A 22,762-nucleotide genomic window follows, 5' to 3' on the forward strand; every position below is an offset into this window, starting at 1 on the left:
CCTATGTGTATTTTTAGATCTGAAGTGAGCCTGTGATAAGCAACACAGAGATGGGCCTTGGTGTTTTGTTTTTCTTTTTAATCCATTCAACCACCCTATGTCTTTCGATTGAATCATTTAATTCATTTTAAAGTAATTATTGATAGGTATTATTTATTGACATTGTGTTAATTGTTTTTGTGTTGTGTGTAATTGACATTGTGTTTTAATTGTTTTTTGGTTATTTTTGATGTTCTCTGTTCCTTCCTTCTTCTCTTGGTCTTTTTATGGTTTGATGGTTTTCAGTGCTGTTTGTTTTTTGCTATGTTTTTTGTGTCCCTATTATAGGTGTTTGTTTTGTGGTTATAATGGCATACACACAAACACAAACACACACACACACACACATACACACACACAGAGCAATCTATTTTAAGCTGATGGTCATTTAAATTCAAATGCATTCCAAAAGTAGGGGACCCTTCATGAATTTGCATGTCATCCTTGTGCAGGGGCCACACTAATCTTCTCTGTATCATTCCAATTCCAAAGTGAAAACTTGATCAGTTATTGTCAAAAATGACAACCCTGAGTGAAAAGTACATTTTATAATAGGACCCAATATAAACTTAATTTATATGTTTTATTTAATTGAATAATTATAGTATGTACATTAAATCATTATATTGAAGTGCGAAATTCTATAAAACAGTACTTACCCTTACTACCAGCAATATACTTCTTTTCTCTCTCTTTCTATTGCTGATGGTTGTGAAATTAATTTCATGACCAGCTAAGCAGGTCATAATGCACAGTTTAAAATCTCTGATCTATATCATTAATCCATTTAAAAGTATTTATTCAACACTAGCATGTACCAGGTTGTTAGGCATTGTTCTAAGTTCAGCAGAGAACTAAACAGACAATTCTTGCCCCCATAGAGCTTACATTCTGGAAGTGGGAATACACACACACACACACACACACATGTTATAATATGTGATACATATGATATATCCCTATAAACTATATGGTATGTCAGATGGTGTAGCAGATACTGGTGCTGCACTCATACCCCTGAATACCATATCATATTATCACTTCGGTGTGCATCTTCCTATTCCAGGAGCCGAGATCTGCATGTCTTTGCTTTGAGACTTTTTCCAAAGTCACAGAAAGCTTATTTGTCCACCTTGAGTAAAGCAGAAATTAATACTTTATCCCTAAGAAGCCTACAGCCAATGACTAATGGAAGTTGGCATAAAAATACCCCAGCTTCTTCTGCACTTGAATGGTGTAACTTTGGAGCATCTTCCAAGGAACCACTTACCCTTGAAATCTTGGCACAGTGTCTACTTCTGGGGTTACTCAAAACTGTGAAAGAAGATGATACATGTTGTGATAAAAAATTAAATAGGAAAATTGGTTAGGGAGGTCCATAGGAGATAATTTCAAATGGGGAGATCTGGGAAGACCTCACTGATAAGAAACCAGTGCTATTTGAGGAAAGGCCTGAAGACAGGAAGGGAGAAAATATATGAACATGGAAGAGAGAGTATGTTTCAGACAAGGGGAACAACAAATGTAAAGGCCCAGGAACAAGAGTAAGGAGACCAGTGCAAGGACTAAATGTTTGTATCATCTCAAATTCATACGTTGGAGCCTTAATTTTCAGTCTGATGGTATTTGGAGCTGGACCTTTGGGAGGTAAATAGGTTTAAATGAAGTCATGAATGTGGATCCTCCATGATGAGATTAATGCCCTTTCAATGAGAAGAAGGCAACCAGTCCTCTTTCAGTCATGTAGGGATATAGCAAGAAGATAGCTATCTATGAATGAGGAAGAGAGCTCTCCCCAAAACCTGACCATGGTGATACCCCAATCTTAGATATCCAGCTTCTGGAACCAGAAGAAGTAAATTTCTGTTCACACCACCCATAATATCTAGGCTATTTTGTTAGAGCTGCCCTAATTGACTAAGATGACCAATAGAACGACAACAGGAAAAGACAGGAGATTCATGGGAGAGGTCTGAGATATAGGAGGCATATCTAAGTAGTCACTTTTAACCTCACCATTTTGTTTTCTGATGATGTATTACTGTTTGAGGGTTGCACATCTGGAAACCTGATTCAAAAATATACCGTGTTATTTAAAGTCAGGAAATGTGGTAATAGCAGGCAGAGATGCTGACAGAGGTGTCAGGGGTTGTGTGGGAACATTTCAGAACTTCTACCAACACTCATATATGTTTATTTTTTTAAGCAAGCTTTCTAAAAATAAAGAATAAAGTAATCTTTCTATATTGACTTGCATAGTTTCCCATTATTAATTAGGTCTTAGTGCCAGGCTTTAGGCGTGCCCTGGAAGCTTTCACATTTCCAGTCATTAGCTGATCTGGACTTTTTCATTGGCTGCTCATGACACAATGCAATTGTCTTTCAGCAACAGTTTTCTCATCTAAAAAATGGCTTTACTGGCCTTGAGCACTACTGACACCATCACACCTATTTGGTAAACACTCATTCGTTCCTTTAAGGAAGGGGAGGGGTCAAAAAAACAGTAAGAGAATACAGGGGGATGAGAAATAACTTTTGGGTTGTTATGGGGAAAAAGGACTCCTCTGACTTTTTTGCACTCACATTTTAGAGAAGGGAATCCCTTTTATGCTAATCCAAACAGAGAGCCCATCTTTGCTTAAACTCTTTCAGTGACAGACAGCTCACTGCTTTGCAAAATGATCATTCCAATTCTCATGTCCAATTGATTATATTGAAAGTTCTCCATTATTTTTAGTTAAACTCTGAAGAACTTTCTAAACAATTCAGAAGAATCTCTTTCACGTGACAATCATTTTTATGATTGAATAAAGCCAACCAGTTGCCTCGTTTTTCCTCTGCCAAACATCATCAGTTCTATAAGACATTCCATAAATGATTGCAAACACTTGAACACAGCTTAGGTGATTGACTTGTCAACGGTTATACTAACCATAAACATTACCACACACCCAATGCTGTTCTAAGTGCTTTTAGTTCAATTATCTCTTTTAATATTCAAGCAGTCCTGGGAGGTAAGTACAATTATGATTCCTATTTTATAGAAAAGGACAATATGAAATATAGGAAGTAAATAATTTACCTAATTATATATAACCAATTAGTTGTAGAGCCACACACTCAAACTTGCTAGTTTGACTCTAGAGCTCATCTTATTCCCTCACTCTGCTCTACCACCTGTCACAAGTTCAGAAGTAACAAAAGTAAAACCAGTGAATCACTGAAGTACTACCTAGTAAAAGTTAATTGTGCACTCACCAAAAAGACAATGTGCAAACCAGGAGCACTCAAACCAAAGCATGGAAAGAGGCTCAAGGGTACACTGTTATAAAGCAGCTTATATCATGGGAAAGCTGTGGTTTTATTCTTCACTGTGATTGGTTATAATATTAGAATTTTCTTAAATAATGAGAAATTGGTCAATGGTTACCTTATATCCACCTTGAGAAACAGTTTAAGTTTTGCTTATGATTTTTAGAGGCACAAGCAAAAAATGACCCAGGTCAAGTTAATCTTGCAAAAATAAACTAAGTTAAGTTTTGTTTGTGTGACTTAACTGGTTTTGTCTACTCAAGGAATTTTCAAAGCAAGGATCTGGTTTTTGATTTTAACACACCTATTCACTAACAAACCCATGATTGGTTAGTATCAGTCCAGTCTAAGATTCAGACCTTCTGGATCCTAGTCCAATGCTCTTTTCACCCTGTCACTTTATCCTGAGTGTGGATGGAATGCCCTTGGGAGAAAGTAAGGGAGTTCAGGGGAGTGAGAACTGGGTATGGAATTTCCAAATCTGAATTCCCAGAAGAACTGGTTATCTGTTGATCTTTCACTTCAGTTACCAAAAATAACCTTCCCTACTTCTGAATTTAGTTGGGAAAAATGCACATTGGCAAAGACAAAAGGTAGTCTTGCTCTAGAAAAAACTTCTAAGATTCTGCCTAATTCTCACACCTTAGTCCCCAGTGAAGACAAAGATCAGGGAAGTCTTCTCTTCTAACCAGGAAGGAAGCAGTGGCCTCCAGCTACAGATCCTTGTCACCAGAGGCTGTGGAGATGGTGAAAATTCAGTGGTGAAAGCTTCTTTTGTGTGGTGTTTTCCTTCTTCCCCAAAGAGCTAAGAGGTGGAATAAGGTGAAAGGGATGGTCTCAGCTTATAAAGCTGCATCTGAAAGACTTCATCAAGAAAGTGAACTCTCAGGAAGGGCTCATGAAACAAAATCTCAGAGAAAGGAACCAAGGAAGGAGACCGAGATAACAATTGTCAATATCATAATCAGTTGTCAATAGCACATGGCAGCAGGCAAAGGGATCTACCCAATGTGAAAGTAAGCTCAAGCTATGTTGCTCAAATGTCCCAGTGGCTTCCCTCTTCCCTCCCAACAGGACATTTAATTCAGAAAGGCATCGCCAAGTCCTCATTCAGAACTCTGCTGAACTTATATGACCAGAGAGGATCCTCTGACTTAATTCAAATTCTCTCTATCCCATTTCTCTGCTTTGTTTTACTTCTTAGCATATACCTTAAACCTGACATAGGGTTTGTTTGTTTTTAATCTTTCCTCCCCCAACTCCAGAATATAATACTATGGAAGACATCTCAGTCTGAGTCTAATTTTTATTTTCCTGCTATAATCCAGCATTTAAAACTGAAACTGGTAATTGTTGATGGATGAAAGAATGAGTGAAAAAAATGAATGAACAAAACTCAGAGGAAAAAATGAAAGCAGATAGGTAAAGAGAATAGCAAAAAGATGAATAATTTTTACAGTAAGGAGACCTGAAAAATAAAGTTTATAACCCAAATATGGAACAGGAAGATAAGACAAGATGAGAAGAACTGATTGAGTCTTTAGGGTTTAAAAAATAGGAATATTTATCTTGTCTGCAAACTAACCAAAGGCCTATTTTAATAGCTTTTTCTCTGATCTCACACATACAAAAATGATTCCAATAGTTTTTATTTAGTACTTACTTACTTAGAACCAGACATATGACCTGTATTAGCTCCAGTCTTCACAGTGACCCTGAGCGTAAGGAATTATTATCCTCACTTGGCAGATGAGGAAAGTGGGGGCAAAAAGTTAAGTAATTTATTCACAATCACCAAAAGTTGAACACATCTCAAATGTCCATCAACGGATGAATGGGAACAAAATGTTATATATTATTCAGTCACAGAAAGGAATGAAATTATGATACATGGATATACCTAAAAAAAAAAAAAAAAAAAAAAAAGAGTGAGCTATGTGAAAGTAGCCAGACAAAGAATGTCACCCATTGTATGATTCTGTTAAGATGAAATAAACAGAATAAATAAATCCATAGAAACAGAAAGCAGATTGGTTGCCAAGGACTGGGAAGAGAGGGATGGGTGCTTAATGGGTGTATATGGGTTCTCTTTTGGGGATGCTAAAATTTTTTGGAACTAGATATAGGTAATGGTTGCACACATTGTGAATATAATAAATGACACTGTGTTGTACACTTTAGAATAGTTGATTTTATGTTCATCTCAGTAATCAAATTAAGTTAAATTAAATTAAATGCTTGGTAATCTTCACAGTGTTAAAGAGAGTTCTTCAAGTTTAAATGAAAGGACCTCGAACAGGAATAAGAAAGCATATGAAAGTATAGAATTCATTGGTGAAAGTAATTATACAGATGAATACATAATACTGTAATAGTGGAATGGCAGCATGTAAATAATTTTTTATTTTAATATTAAAGTTTAGGGATTAGTATTAAGAATAACTATAACCACAAATATTTGGATATACAAATAAATGGATATACAACATAAAAAGATGTGAATTGTCACCATAAAGAATATGGGGGTGGGGAGAGGTCAAAGCGTAGAGTTTTTATATACTGTAGGAGTAATGTTATCTGTTTAAAATACTCATAGCTATAAAAAGTTTTATGTAAGCCTCATGGTAACCACAAAAAAAATACCTATAAAAGACAAACAAAGAGAGGCCGCCTGGGTGGCTCAGTGGGTTAAAGCCTCTGCCTTCTGCTCAGGTCATCATCCCAGGGTCCTAGGACTGAGCCTCACATAGGGCTCTCTGCTCAGCAGGGAACCTGCTTCCTCCTCTCTCTGCCTGCCTCTCTGCCTACTTGTGATCTCTGTCTGTCAAATAAATAAAAGTTTTAAAACTTTTAAAAAAAGATAAACAAAGAGAAAGAAATCAAACATATTACCACAAAAAAACCCAACTAAATACAAAAGGAAGAAAGCAAAAGAAAAAACAAGGAACAAAAGAACTACAAAACAGACAAAAACATGGCAAAATGTCAATAATAAATCCTTTCACATTAATAATTACTTTAACATAAATGAATTAGATTCTCTATCAAAAGGATGAGTAAGTTAATACAAAAAAGGTAGAGAGGGAGAGAGAGAAACGACTATATGCTATTTACAACAGGCTCACTTTAACTTTAAGGATAAATGGGCTAAAAGTGAAGAGATGATAAAGATAGGCCATAAAAATGGTTAAAAAGGACATTATGTAACGACAAAAGGATCATTTCATCAAGATATAACAATTATAAATATATATTCACCTTATAAGAGAGCACCTAAATAAATCAAACATTGACAGATCTGAAGGGAAAAACAGACCGTAACATAATAATAGTAAAAGACCTCAATAACGCACTTTCAATAATGGACAGAATATCCAGACAGAATAGCAGTAAGGAAACAGGGGACTGGACAACACTAAAGACCAGGTGAACCTAACAGAAACAGATGGAACATTCCACTCAACAGCAGTAAAATACACATTTTCTTCAATCACACATGGAACATTCTCCAGGAAAAAGCACATGTTACGTCACAAAACAAGTCTTAATTTCAATGGTAAGAATATTGAAATCATACCAGTTAGCATTTCAAAAGCAAAGTGGAATGAAACTAGAAATCAAATAAGAGAAGGAAAACTAGAAAATCCACAAATATGTGGAAGTTAAATAACACACTCTTGAACAACCATTGGGTCAGAGAAGGTATCAAAAGGAAAAACAGAAAATTACTTGAGACAAATAAAAACAAAAGTATAACATACAAAAACATATGGGATACAGTGAAAAGAGAACCAGGTGAGAAGTTTAAGTAGTAAACACCTGCATTAAAGAAGAAAAATCTAAAAACAAAACAAAACAAAACAAAAACAAAGACCCAACCTTAAAACTCAAGAAACTTGAAAAAAGAAGAGGAAAAAGAAAAAATAAGCCAAAACTCAACAGAAAGAATAAACAATAGAGATTATAGAAGAAATCAATGAAATAGAGAACGGAAAAACAAATAGAAAAAAAAAATCAACAAAATCAAGTTTTTTTTTTTAAAAGAAAGAACAGACAAATTTTTCACAGACTAAGAAAAATTAGAAGAATCAAATAAATAATATTATAAGTGAAAAGGGAAATATTACATCTGACAGGAGAGAATAAAATGTATCATAAGGGACTACACAAGAGAACCCTTGTGTGCTGTTGGTAGGAATTCAAAATACTGTAGTTGCTTATGGAAAATACTATGAAGGTTCCACAAAAATTAAAAATAGAATTAACGTATGATCCAGCAATCCCACTTTGAATATATATCCCTGAAATTGATGTTAGGATCTCAAAGAGATTATCTGTGCTCTCAAGGTCATTGCAGTATTAGTCACAATAGCGAAGACAGGGAAACCTAAGTATCCATGAACAGATGAGTGGATAAAGAAAATGGATATCCACACAATGGGATACTATTCAGCCTCTGAAAAAGGAAATCCTGCCATAGGAAAGAACATGGATGAACCTGAAGGACATGGTTCTAGGAGACAGGATCCAGCCACAGAAAGACAAAAACTGCATGCTTTTACTTCTATTTGGTATCTAAAATAGTCAAATTCACAGGGATGCCTGGGTCCCTCAATCAGCTAAGAATCTGACTCTTGATTTTGGCCCAGGACTTGATCTCAGAGTCTTGGGATCCAGCCCCACCTTGTGTTCCATGATCTGTGGAGAATCTGCTTGAGATTCTCCCTCTCCCTTACCCCTCCCCTCTTGCACATGCATGTGTACACGTATGTGTGCGTGCACGTGTATGCGCGTTCTCTCTTTCTGTCTCTCTCAAATCAATCAATCAATCTCTAAAAAATAAAATAGTCAAACTCACAGAAGCAGAAAGTAGAATGGTAATTCCTAGGGACTAGAGGGAGGAGAAAATGAAAAGTTATTGTTCAAGAGGAGTAAAATTTCAGTTCTACAAAATGAGTAAGTTCTCGGAGAGCTGCTGTACAATACTGGGGCTATAGTTAACAATATATTGTATATAGCACACTTAAAATTTTGTTGAGAGAGTAGATCTCATGTTAAGTGTTCTTACTGCAACTTAACATACAATAAAATAAACCAATATTCATCCTGTATCAGAAACGCAGTTGGAAATTCATCTGACAGCATGTTTCCAATCATAGGATTTCTCGGTTTTACAATCTAAGAAGTGGAATTTGTAACACCCGGTTGTCCTTACATTTCCCTCCATCCCTTCCCAAATACACAAACAAGATAGAGATGGAAAAAGCATATAAGTCAAAGTCAATTTTTCCCTCTGGGACCAGTCAGGCACTTCAGAGGAACACTCCTTTTACTGTCCCTTGGGCTTTACAAACTCTAGTCCTGAAGCAACAGATAGTATCAAAATACAAAGTCAGATTCAGAAGGTAAAGGTGGGGTCTGAGACCCTGCATTTCTAGCAAGTTCCCAGGTGATGCCAATGCAGCTCGTCTAGGGACCACACTTTGGGTAGTAAGAAACCCATGCTTCAGCGGCAGAGACTGACAACAGTTGCATTTTATTCAACATTCTCAGTTTCCTTCTTTGAGGTTAGGAGACACAGATCCTCATCAGCCAACAGAGCAACTCTCTTAGCATCTTTCACCTGGAGAAAAATATTCCCATTCCCACAATGATAAAGGCTCATTGTACTTAGCCTAACTGTTTATCCACTGGTGAGAGTTTCCTTGGAAGGAAGAAAATATTATCTAATAATAGTAGTGCCTTATATTTACATGTGGCTTATAATTTACCAAATGTATTCACACGTCAGTTCCTATCAGCCTCACAATGATTCTTAGACGTAGAACAGAGGAGTATATTTTAAACCAACTTGATAGAAGCAAACAGATAGAAGCAACTGCCTTCAGAGTTGGAGCTTTCTGGGAAAACTTTTAGAAGAAAGTGACTTTGAATATGAAGATGAGAAATGGGTACAGTTTTGAGTAGGTGAGGACTGGAGGCAATAACATGCCAAGAAGGGAAGATGGTATTCAAACACTCTCTAAATATTTATTGAGCTACTACTCCCCAAACCAGTAAGGTCAGCAGAAGCAAAGACATTTTAACTTTAGCCCGGGGAAAGTAGGCACCATTAAAGAATTTTGGTTCAGGGAGTAATTGAATCAGATTCAGCGTGGGAGCATTTGAGTTTCACACAGGCAAAGCTGGTGGGAGTGAGGCCATCCAGTAGGGGGCTGGGGAAGGGGAAGAAGTGAGAAATGATGAAGGCATGACCTAGAGCATTAGCAGTGGAAAGGGATCAAAAGCTTTTGTGCTTGATTGGATGTAGATTGTGACAGAGGGAACAGTAACAGGTGAAGGCTTCAGAAAAGATAAGCTTTTATATCTCAAGGACCATAAAAATGTGCATGCCCTTTGACTTAATTATGTCTCACTGGGATTCTGGGCTAAAGAAATAAATCCCCCAAAGGCAAAATGTCTTTTCACAGACAAGCCCATTGTAATATTATTTGTAACAGTGAAAGTTTGGGAACAACTGAAATGTTCGTAAGATGGTATGATTAAGTAAATTATTGTGCAAAATGACATTATAAGATTAAAGAAAAAACTGAAGAATATTTTTAAAAGACCTAAATAAACACAGAGACATATTTCCTGGGTGGAAGAATTAATGCTTCAATGCTATAAATTTTTTTCAAATGAATAAATAAGTGCGATGTAATGCCAAAGAAATTTTTTCTAATTTGAACAAATTGATTCTAAAATTTTATGAAAAATACATAATCACATTTGTCAAGAAAATTTTTAAAGGAAGACTATGATAAAATACTTGCACTAATAGGTATTATAATATACAATTTTTATAATAGAGTTATCAAAATTGTGCATTATTGGCTTGCAAACAGAACAGAGTAGTACTCAGAATAGATATAAAATATATGTAAATGTAACATATGATATTGACATAAGAAATCATTGGCAAAATCATGGTTTTTCAATAAAGGGTAATGGGATAATTACCCTTCTGACTATTCATTCAAAAGAAAGTTAATGTTTATAATATTTATAAATAAAATATACAATTATATTTAATGTGTGCAATTCACATGTATTTAATATACTAATATATTAATTAATATATTATTTGATCATATCTTGATTTAAATATATTATAATTATCGATTATGTAGTTAATACATGTGATATTTATATTATATTTATAATAGCTTAAATATAATATAAAATATAATAAATATAATGTTTATAATATATTTTTTAAATTCCTAAGATGATTAAAAATCTACTGTTAAAAAATTAACAGTATTCAAAGCAAAGAAGCAATAGAGAAAACCCAGAGCCTTAACCCAGAATATAATGGACAGATTTGACAAGATGAAAAACAAAACTTATGTCCATTAAAATAGTCCATAAACAAAATCAAGGGAAATAGGACAGAGAAATGTTTACAATAGATTTCACTAGGTGTTAATGTGTATAATAGAAGCAGAACCTCAAAGATTGATTTTTAAAAAGACAAACATACCAGAAGAAAAATAGGCATAGGATTGAACAGTCACAGCGTAAAAAAGAATTCAAATAATAAACATATGGACTCAACTTCCCAAGAAGTCAGAAAACTGTGAATCAAAACAATAAGACACCATATTTTGCCTACCAGACTGGCAAAAATCAGACTGATAAAACCCAGTGGCTGAAAGAATGTGAGAAAACATCCTTGGTAGGAGGGTATATCAGTAACAGTGTATATTGCTAAATATTTGGGGAATAGTTACCTATGTTATGATTCAGTAATCTCACTTCCAGGATTTTCTTCTCTAACAGTTTTGGAAAGCAAACTTTTTTGGCAGCGTTTAGTTCTCATTCCCTCTGACCCAACAATGCCATTTCTAAATGTCTATCCTAAGGTACATGCAAAGATAATCACGGCAGCATTATTTACAATAAAAAGCTGAAATTACTGAAGATCTAACAAAGGAAGAATGCTAGAATAAATTACAAACTAGACAGCCATTAAAAAGAACGAGTTAAGTCTGTAGCCAGTAACCTAGAATGTATACTTGCACTAATCTTAAAAAAGACACGTCACAGAAATTGTTACATTTTTAGTTTAAAGAATATTTGCATGTGCATATGGAGACATAACAACATATATGTAAGAAAGGGACAGATATGCTCAAATCTGTTCATAGCAGTCACCTCTAGAGATGAGATCAGAGGAAAGGAGGAGGGTGTGTGATCTGAGAATGTTATATCTGACTTTAGAGATACAGATTTTTTTTTTTAACAGTGCTGTGATGTGAGTGATTTTTTTCCACCCTTGTGGTTTTTTTTTTTTTAGCATTTTTCTTTTTCTTTTTTTTTTAATTTTTGAGAAAAAAGTATAATCCTCAAAGAAAAAAGATGGAGAACCAAAGGGAAGACTGTCCCCAGCCAAGAAGGAGGAGAAAGAAGAGAGACATGACAATAGGCAACCCAGAGAAGTCAGGGACAGAAAGGGTCTGGGGAGGGCAGGGGCTGAGAATCAAGGAAGGACAGCTTCAGGAGGAGGGAGGGATGGAGGCAGTGTTGCAAGCCAGGGTGCGCTATCCCTTTCCTACTATCTCTGGAGAAACAGAGAATCAGGGCCTCACCCGAAACCTCCTGAATTAAAAGCCTTTCAAGTGACACCCAGACACAGTAGCTTTGAAACATGCCCCCCCCACCCATGATAGTGGTGTGCGGTCAAGGTTGACAACCACTGATTGAAGGCATTGAAAGGGTAGTGAGTCAGGGAAGCAGAGGAGTGTAGTTCATTCTTTCCCACTAAATTTGACAGGTGCAGAAAGGAGTGAATTAAATTAATAAAAGTTACTATAACGTGGTAAAGCACAAACAGGTCACCAGGGTGAGGGACGATAGGAGCGCATTATAGGCTGAGATGAAGCAGCCCATGGGCAGAAGAGATTAAATATTCGAGGAAGGTGGTCATAAAAGAGAGAGGAAGAGGGGGGAAAAAGAATTTGTTTCTAGATTTTCTGTTATTTGTCAGATATTTACATATGCTATCACCATTATTATTTCTTTTACTGGTGATAAATAACCACCGTCATTATTATTATTTTTGAGGCCTGTATTACTGTATCCTAGTATTTACTGTGAGGCAACTGAAGCTTAGGAAATGTGTATGAAGAGCAAGGACTCAAACCCACACCCAAAGCAATCAGCCACAGAGCAGGGTCTTGGAGGCACGGTGACTGCTTGTGGCTTAGGGACAGGGTCTGTGCACCACAGCATGGAGCAGAAAGCCAGCCTCGCCTTTCTCTCCTGGTGAGATGCCCACTAGTCATTCAACAACCAATCTGTCACCTACCAGAAGCCAGGAGCACAGCTGAGGGGACCGGCCTGCAGCTGACTGGGAACCCCAAGAAGAAAAGCGAGGTCCCCACCTTCCAAGAGCTCACAGTCCGGACTTACCTAGTAGTGTGCTATCTTTTTCACCAACTATGAAAACTGTCTGACTAGAACAACTCCAAGAAACAGAGTAATCCTTTGCCTTGCAAAGGTCATATAGAAATATTCTGTCATCGAAGATCTCATGTCACCCAGGGGTTCGGGAAATAAATAGGAGTTGCATGTTTTCGTGACCCCCCGGAGAGGAGGCAAAGGTATCTGGAGTATCACGGGAAGCAGGTGGAGGGCTGTGCATGAAAGATGCATCTCTCCCAGGACTCAGAGAACCAGATGGAATCTCTGGTCATGTTACTGAACAGGAAGCATCAGGTGATGTCGGTGGGCTTCAGGTCCAAAAAGATCACCAAGCATCCTGGCATTTTTAACGTCTTCCTGAGACCTGGCAAGTGGCTGCCAGTGAATATTACTTGCCAGTCACTCCGGGGTGACAGGAAAAGTGGCATCAAAAGCAGAAAGCCCAATGTTCCGGTAACTTTTATTTCTGAAACTCGAGAGGCTTCGTTTAGAATATCTCCTTGATACCCATTCTGGATTAGGAAGCAATCAGCTGCAGCAGTAATCAAGGGCATCAAACACACTTCCCACTTAGTAATTGGTGGATAACTGTTTGATTCAGACAGTTACTATGGGTTTCGGTACTTTTTTGCAAGAGAAAAATCTGCAGTTGTGCATGGTTTTGTTACGACCATATTAAAAAAAAAAAAAAACTATTAGAAAAAAAAAATCTGCATTTGCAGAAAATAAGAAAAGGGTGCCCCTACCACTGTTTCTGTTCTATTCGTGCGGTGGAAACACCGCACCCTGGAAATTTGGGCTCTGGGGTATCAAAAAAGAAAGCGAAACCCTATTCAGGTTACTGACTATTTTCTTTTGCCCCTTTCACTCTGACCCCTCCTTCTTGTTAGAGAAGGGGAGATTCAACTCCCTGGAGGCCCCGTCTAATATTGTCAAGCTGCTGTTATTCAGATAAGGAAAGAAATTTGACATGGAGACGCTCCCTATCTTGACTGCCGGCAGGAATACCATCTTCGAGGCGATTCGATGTATTAAGCCATTTTTATGATTGTTTTGCTTCTGTGTTTTCTGGAGCAGTCTCCGTGGAAGCTATGTGGCCCTGATCATGCGAAACCAATCTGCGATGATCAGTTATTTCTTCTCCAGGTCTCTGGGGTGTTCCGGCTCCCCCAAGCACCTCCCTCACCTTGCAAACCTGGCAGGCTCTGGACATTTTGCATGCTGAAGAAAATCACTGTTTTGCCTCCAGCAAGGAACATAAGTGTTGCAACACTGACTCCTCCTCTAATGAAGAAAGAGTGAACAAGTGCACCGAGTTGAGCTTCTCAGAGAGCCACCCGGCTGGGGACGGCGGCGCCCGGGCAGCGACCGAGAGCGCGGGTCTGCAGGGCTTCCCCCACCCCGCCCCCACCCCGCCCCCGCCCCCGCCGCTTTCAGTCTTAGTGGATCCTCTCCCTCTCTCTGGATTTTACCCGCTGTCCGCCAAACAGCTTTACACACAATGATCTCCACGTCCTTTTGCAGGAAGTGCTGACGGACGGATATGGCAGATTTGGCTCCCAGGCAAAAGTGAGTAGCCACCGCCTGGCTGGGCCTGTGGCGGACGCGGGGGCTGCGGGTTCGAAGCCAGCCAGGCGTGCGGCGCCGGGGGCCGCGGGCTCGAGGTCGGCCAGGCGCGGCGGGGCTGCGCTTTCAAGGCCGGCCAGGTGCGCGGCGCTGCGGTCTGCGGGTTCGATGCCCGCCGGGGGCGGGGGGCTGCGCTTTCGAGGCCGGCCAGGTGCGCGGCGCTGGGGGCTGCGGGTTCGAGGCCGGGCTGCGGCTCCCGGAAAGCACCAGAACCCAGCCTGAGGGGGCAGAGGCGCTGCCGGGCGGCGGCCGCAGGTGCGAAAGCCGGGGCTCTGACCGCAGGCGGCACTGCTGCCCCCTCGGAGAGAAACTAAAAGTGCCCCCTCCCCCTGACAGCAGCACACCTTGGTCTTTCGTAAAGGCGTCGTCGGATGCGCCCTGGAGAGTGAGTTTCGGCGTGACCGTGGCATTCTCGCAATGTAAATTATTTACGTGAAACTGAAAAGAAAATATAGCGGGAAGGGGCTCGGGCAGGTGAGGCGATGCCTGCGGGCTCGCGGGGTCTCCCGGCGGCGGCGGCGCCGCGGACTCCCGGGCAGCCGGTGGGGAAAGTTCAGGGTCGCCGGTGCTGGTCCGAAAGGCGGGGCTCCCGCGCGAAGGCAGTGAGCGTCGCGGCAGGTCCGAGGCTCCCGCCGGAACCGTAGCCCCGAGCGGGGGCGGGAGGGAGGCCTTCCAGCCCGGGAGGCAGCGGCGAGCCGAGCCCGCCGGCGGGGAGCGGCACACTCGCGGGACCGCGGAGCCCGGCGCCGTGCGGGGGACAGCGGGGCGGGAGTGCCAGCCCTTCCAGCAGGAGAATATCCTTGTAGTGACCTCTACCTGTGTCCTGGCGAAGCAGCGCACGTTGCCCTAATAAGCAATTTAGGGTTTTCTGTGATCGGTTGAAAATGGTTGCAAAATAGTATTATTAATCTGGAGAGATTCGTTTGTTTTCATTCATTGCATTGGCTGGTAAAGATTCTCTCTCCCAGTCTCCTGCTTCTTGGTCAGTGGAGTGCTGCTGTTCCTAGCCGCGCCTCTGGCTGTGCAAACTCAGTCAAGGCAGTCATCCTCTCTGGGCCTCCGTCTTTCTTGCAATATTTAAGCAAATTAATCTCTGTCCCATATATAGATATACATATATACACGTATGTGTGTGTGTATATATGTGTGTGTGTATGTATCATTAAACATAATATGTGTATATACATAGTGTATTTTATATATAATTATATATACTATACATTCTATAGTGTATGTATTCTATATTATAAATAATATATGGGGTAAATATGCTGGATGGTATAAGGAAGAAGCAGATGAAATTTTTAATTTTAGTGGTTTTTAAAAACTGGAACTCATGGGTCCTTTTGAGAATTAGCTGTGAGTCCTCTCCCAAGGGGCAAAAATATTCTTATGTAATGTACATAAAGTTTTGCAAGCAATCCCTCAGGGTTTGTGGTTGCTCCCTGAAGACCTGAACCCCAGATAAACATTCATTTCCTTCCTTCTGAGGACCTTTTGTATTGAGACCACCCAGCTAAACCTCTGCTGGCCCCTGGGCTGGCAATGGAAGTAATAATCTATAGCCCTCCCCTGGGGTCTGAAGTCAGCCATGCTGCTGAAGGAGAAAGCACTCCTGCCAGTGAGTAAGCTCCTGGGATAGGGTTTCCCAAAGATTTCACCAGTCTCTGCCTCTGGGGAACCTTCCTCACAAACTCTTTTCATGACTTTCCAAAGAGGTCCTCAACCCTGGAGTTTTCAGTCCTGTACACAACACTCTAGGGCCACCTGTAGAAAGTCACTGTCTCAAAGATAGATCTTTGGGTCATCTAGCTGGATGTCAAAGAGTGAAGCCAAAGCTTTGTTTTGGAACAGAGCGCTGTTCACTCCCCTGTGTCTAGTAGGGATAGTAATAGTGTTCTTTTGGACCTATGCACTTTTCTTTTAAAGTACTAAGGACTTGTATTGGGGCATCTGGGTGCTCAGTTGGTGAAGGGTCTGACTCTTAATTTTGTCAATGCTGGGCATGGAGCCTGCTCAAGATTCTTGCCCTCTCCCTCTGCCCCTTACCTCTCAAAAAGAAAAAAAAAAAATAATTTAAAAAAATAAAATTAAGTACTAAGGACTTAAGGTTGCTTCATGACAATTGCGTCCCAACCCAGTTCTTCTTCTTTAGAGCATTTAGAGCAGGAATAACCGAATCTTCTAGATGATTTAAGCGGAGTGAACATACACTTTGCATGTGATACATATTAACAGGCAGCGACAATGAAATGGCCTATGAAGAAGGATGTTCCCAACCCTTTCCAGACCGAGCTGGGAGTCGAGTTAGGCAACACCAGGCCTGGGCAGGCTAGGCTGGCTTCCAGCCACTAACTCCCTGAGCCTCTCTTTTAGGTTGAAAAGAGCTCTGTAATGTTCGCTCTTGACTACTTTGAGAATCAGGACACCATTTACAGTTACGTCCCCGTGTGAACTATTTATTCATTCATTTATTCATTTAACAAACACTTGCTGAGCTCTGAATAAGGCAGACAACGTCCCAGCTCCTGTGGAGCTTCTGTGGTAGAGAGAATGGCAGATCAGAGGCAGTGAGCAAACGCAGAAATAAGATAATTTCAGATACTGAAAAATGCCATGAAGAAAGTAAAGAGAGGCCAGGGGCTCAAGAGAGCAGGGCTTGGAGGCAACTTGAAGAGGGCAGCGGAGACGATGTCCACAGAGAGGTCACTCTTGAACTTAAACCTGCATAAAAAGAGGGAGCCAGCCTGATGAAGTCTGCGGAAAGGGCTGTCTTAGCAGAAAAACCTCCAGGGAAAGAGCTGGAAGTGGAATAAATGAAACATTAGAGCCTCAAAGATAGTGAGATGGAGCCTTGCAAATCAATTTGAGTTTAAAGTAGGAGAAATTCTTCATTGACTGCCTATCATACTCTTCATGGCTGTGCTGTGTACTTACCTCCCATCTTATTTAACCTCCCCAACCATCTGGCGAGTTAGCTATTTTTGTCTTGATTTGATAGTAGAGGAAACCAAGATTCATATCAGGTAAGCAGCTAGCACAAGGTCACAAAGCTGGTCTTAGAACCCGGTAATCTGTTTTGCTCCAAAGCCTAAAACCTTTTGCTAACACAGCATGTGGACTTTGAAATAATCTCTTCCAGAAGATAGCAAGGAGCTAATAGACGGAAATTGTCAAAAGTGTATTAGGTGACTAAATGCTGACAGGCGATTTGTATCTCATGCCCCAAATTCCAGTGAGTGTGTCTAAACTTGCTCAGTGCAGCACACTAGCCCTAGCCACGTGTGATGACTGAAAAGTTGAAATGTGATTAGTCCAGACTGAGAAGAGCTGTAAGTGTAAAAATATACCCTAATTTCAAAGACCTAGGGGAAAAAAAAAAAAACGCACTTCATTAATTCTTATGCTGATCATATGTTAGAATGGTAACATTTTGGATGCTTGGTTTAGATGAAATATACTATTAAAATGAATTTCATCTGTTTCCTCTTAATTTCTTAAAGCAATTAATAGGAAAATTTAAATTACACATATGACTTGCATTATATTCGCATTTAACACAACTGGTATAGACCAATGAGTTGACAAATATATGATAGGAAAGTTTCCTCCCTTCTTCCTAACACCATTTCTTCTCATTTTTGGTTCAGACTTCTTAAGTCTTACCCATTGGACAAATCTCAGACCAAAGGGCCATTTTGAATCTAAATTTAGATTTACCTTAAAGTTACCTCCCAGGACAATGTCTTTGTCATTCTGGCACTCGTAAAATCAGATTAGGAGACAGCTAGGGCTTCATGTTTGTGTGTAAAGCCCATCAAATAAGACATCTCACTGGGGTGATGTTTCTTCCTCTCTTCCTTGCGCTTAAAGCAGCCTGAACAACATGCAGCCCCAGTTTCCAGAAGGACTGCTCCAAGAATATAACAGAAGGCCATTTTGGTTTCTTTTGTCTGCTGGCTAAAGTGGTCCTTGAATATCATATCACCAAAGTAAAGATGTGGTTTTTTCTTGCAGTTTCATGTATGCCAAAGGGAGAGCAGTCCAATTTCTGACGTTGTTAGAGGAAGCCTCTGACTTGAGATATCGGAGGTCTGGGTTCTACTTTGTCTACTGGTTTGTATGTTAGCCCTCACCCTGCTTCCCCCAACAATACTATAGTAAGTTCAGAGATGATGAGATAATGCCACATAAAATGCTCATGAAGAAATGAGCTATGCAGATGTTGGCCATGGGTACCACTGAATCTTTTCCATGGGAAAAGATTCCTTTCTGTAGCTTCAGCAAAGCATTATATGGAATGTTCTGGGACGCCTGGGTGATCAGTCGGTTAAGCATCTGCCTTCGGCTCAGGTTCATGATCCCAGAGTCCAGGGATCAAGTCCCACTTTGGGCTCCTTTCTCAACAGGGAGTCTGCTTCTCCCTCTGCCTACTGCTTCCCCACTTGTGCTCTTTCTTTCTGACAAACAAATAAATAAAATCTTTTAAAAAGAAGAAGAAGAAGGAGAAGAAGAAGAAGAGATGTTCTTTTGGATATGCAAATAGTGTTTGTTCATTTTCACTTGAAATCTACATCTGGTGGGGGGATGACAATGTGAAGCTGAGCACAAGTGAATTTTAGTAAATTTATATCAACAGGAGTCGCATCTTTCAGCATCTTCTAAGCCAAGAAGTCTGTGCCAGACTCCATAGGGAAAATAACTGAGCAAAACAGAGGTCTTTGCTCTGGGGAAGCAGGTTATCTTGTTGAGAAGATGGGCATAAACAGAAAAACACCAGGAGCAATGTCAGACAATATTCTCCAAGTGTTATGTGAATGAAACAGAATTTGGAGATTCCAGAGGGCAGTGTACCTGAGAAACAGAAGGTATGAAGTGGACATCAAAGGACATAAACTGAGGCTGAAGACAAATGGAGCTGGGGAGAGAGGGTATTTCCAGTAAGAAAACATGCACATAGTCCATGTAGGTCCATGACAATAGGAATGTGCAGGGACGGTTTGTCGTTGTGAAAAAAAAAAACAAGTGGCATCGCTGGAGAAACTTTTACAACATACTGATTCCTCAACGCACTCCCACAGTTTTCATTTAATCAGTTTAGGAGTAGGGACTACTCGGTATTATTGTTGTTGTTGTTTTTAATTTTTTTTTTAATTTTTTTTTTTAATTTGACAGAGAGAGATCACAAGTAGACAGAGAGGCAGGCAGAGAGAGAGGCAGAGGGAAGCAGGCTCCCCGCTGAGCAAAGAGCCCGATGCGGGACTCGATCGCAGGACCCCGAGATCATGACCTGAGCCGAAGGCAGCGGCTTAATTTTTTTTTTAATTTTTAAAAATTTTTTTAAAATTCTCCAGAATATTCTAAAATGAATATTCTAAGTCAGAGTTGAAAACCATTGAGCAAAAAACACAAGGTTTTTAAGTCATAGTCATAGGACGTAAAATTTAAAGGGTAATATTTTAAAGGGGAGTCCGTGGACAATCAAGAATTGTGGTCTTTATGGAAATTGATATACATGTATATTTCTTTTTTTTTTTTTTCTTTTCTTTTTTAAGTAAGCTCCATGCCTAGTATGGAGCCCAGCACGAGGCTTGAACTCATGGCGCTGAGATTAAGACCTGAGCTGAGATCAAGAGTCGGATGCTTAACCAATTGAGTCACCCAGGCGCCCCTATATATAATATATATATTTCTATGTAGTCTTTTTAATTCACTGGTAACTGTTATCCATAGTGATCCTATCCACTTGGGAGTGGCTAAAAGTTGTAATTCGCTCCCTATTTCCTTACTCTGTGTGTTCTTGCATTGTCTTGTAGTCAGTCCTAGCTAAGTGTGTGACAGCTGGTATGTCACAGCCTCTTGGATCCACCGGGCTTGGTGTAGTCTTTGCGAAGGGCTTTTTCATCATGCCCATTTGTGCCCACAGTAGCTATTTTACAATAATCTGTAAACTTCCCTCACCTCCTCAACTTGACAAATTGGGCAATAGAGTTTAATTACTTGCCTTGGGCCTTGAGGCTAACTGGCAATGGAGGTGAAATTAGAATTCTCAGCCACTGCATTCCCCGTATCTTATTTGGCTCCCGAAGTGAGGCAGCCCAGCCTTGTGCTACTGTTAGAATACTCTGTCCTGGCAATGCTGTTTCTTCAATGAATGAGTCAGTGTTACAGATCAGTAGGTGAGAGATGACAGGTCGGCCCGAGCTGCAGCACTGGGATGGTGAGTATCAGCAGAGGCAGGGACAGCCACAGCAGTCTCCGGAGGACCATCCCTATGATCTGGGAGTTCCTATTCCAGTGAAAGTCTGGCCAGTCCTATGATAGCAATTCCAGCCCTACCTCTGTGAACTGAAGTCTCCTGGGTCCCATAGCTTGTGGGCTATTCTAATTCCTCTCCAAAACTCCCGTTCACGGAAAGGATATTGATTTTTGTTACACGTCTGAAAAGAAGAGAAGAAAGCACAGCTGTTTTTACAGCTACATTTTTAAAAGAATTATTTACGTGTTTTGGGAACTTCTGGGTTTATTGGCAATGGTGAGGCTGGGAGGTCTTTATGAAAGGTAGCAGAAGAAAGCTAGAGTCTGGGCACTAGACTCTTTAGAACTAAGAAGGGCAGTTAATTTTGCACCCTCCACCAATGGTTATTTCCTTTTTATTCATCTCCAAATCCATTACCGATTTAAGAACAATTTCCATATCTTCTGTTAGAGCAAAAAGAAAGTCTCTAGAACAGTAGTCCTCAGCACCGATTGCTCGAGACAGGCATCTCGGGAGCTTTAAGAATACAGATCCCCAGGCCCCATCCATAGATCCATTGAATCAAGATTCCGGGAATGCAGCCAGGGCATCTGTATTTATTTACAATTCTCCAGGTGACTGTAATGTGCATCAGTATGAGCTGATCTTACTGCTCAGCTAAAATCCAAATCTTAATTTCTTATTCGTATTTCTCCTTTTGCCTTGTTTTAGATCACATGACCCCAGAGAACCATCCAAACTATATTTGGGTTGTCATTCTACTCCTTGGGAAACATGGTTTCCAGCATAATATTAAGACTTCTACCTATCTAAACTAACTCCAAACTCCGAATGCCCAGCATAGCCTCATGATGACAATTTCTGTAAGTGCAATTTGGAGATCAGATTGCCAGAAGCTTGATAACTATGAGATTGAGAGATAGAGGTTAAGCATCCCTGCCACGCATGCATTAAATTTCCCAATTGCTATGTTGATCTTTAGCAATACTTGCTTTTCTCTCTCAGCCATTTCAAAGCCAATTAACTCCATTCTTGTTCACACCCTTATTAAAAATATAATTACAGCAGTATATTCTAGGGATTGTCATTGGATAAACTTTACAATGTGAAATGGCCAAGAACTAACTAGGTTGTGTAAACCATCTCAGCCCTAAGAAATCATATGGGATGCAGGGGACTCCCGGCCCCACGGTAGGCTAGATGAGTCATGAATTTTAGTGTGGAAAGAAACAGTTACAAGTCACCCAAATATATCATAACCTAGGATACAGAAAATGGGTGTGGAATCAATCTGACAGCAATTATTTGAGAATAATTATCCAGGGTCTAATTAACCATTCTCAGAAGGTTGCATTAATGCCAAAAAGCAACCAAGTTTTGGGTGCCTGGGTGGCTCAGTCAGTTAAGCACCTGCCTTTGGCTCAGGTCATGATCCTGGAGTCTCGGGATCGAGCCCCACGTTGGGCTTCCTGCCCAACAGAGAGTCTGCTTCTCCCTCTGCCCCTCACCCTGCCCATTCTCACTCTCCCTCCCTCTCCCAAATAAAAAATGCTTAAAAAAAGGAAGCAACCAAGTTTCTATACTAGATTTGGAGGGAAGGAAAGAAAGAGAGTGATGTACCATTGTAGTTTTCTGGAGTGTTGAGGTTGCAGAGTTAGAAGATAAGAAATCATGAAGGAGGATGCAGAGAGTAGCACCAGCAGAGCCCTCCTGGGAGCCAAGCATCATGGATGTCCTCAGTTTTCATTCACTCAACTTTGATGGAGGGCCCACTACAGCCAGAGGCTGTTACACGACCTGGAAGGAGAGTGATAAAGTTTCTGCTCACATGGAATTTATACGTCATTGAGAGGAAAGAGATACTCCACATTGAGAAGCCAATAATTAAAATCCAGTAAGTTGGTTAGTGCTTTGCAGACAAATGAAAGGAGGTAAAGGGCATGGCGTCTGATGAGGGCTGCTTTGAATAGGATCACAAGAGGTGTGCTCTCTGATGTGGTGGCCTCTGAGCTCACACATCAGTGTCAAAGCAATACAGAGGTCAGGAAAAAAGAAGGC

The 22,762-nt window shown here is 40.2% G+C and overlaps 1 protein-coding gene and 1 non-coding gene across 2 annotated transcripts in view; one reads left to right on the forward strand and one right to left on the reverse strand.

The window, feature by feature from the left end:
* Positions 1 to 446: 446 nt before the first annotated feature.
* On the reverse strand, positions 447 to 549 carry LOC122897712. The gene has a single exon (XR_006382596.1). It is a non-coding gene; the product is annotated as a U6 spliceosomal RNA (small nuclear RNA).
* Positions 550 to 14,309: 13,760 nt separating this feature from the next.
* The window catches only part of PRLR (prolactin receptor), a 175,179-nt gene continuing 166,726 nt past the window's right edge, over positions 14,310 to 22,762 (forward strand). Inside the window, exon 1 of the mRNA XM_044232853.1 lies at positions 14,310 to 14,388. The gene's annotated coding sequence lies outside the window, so the exon portion shown is untranslated. The remainder of the gene's footprint in view (positions 14,389 to 22,762) is intronic.

This window comes from Neovison vison, chromosome 1 (genome assembly GCF_020171115.1).
Source record: "Neovison vison isolate M4711 chromosome 1, ASM_NN_V1, whole genome shotgun sequence".
NCBI classification, from domain to species: Eukaryota; Metazoa; Chordata; class Mammalia; order Carnivora; family Mustelidae; genus Neogale; species Neogale vison.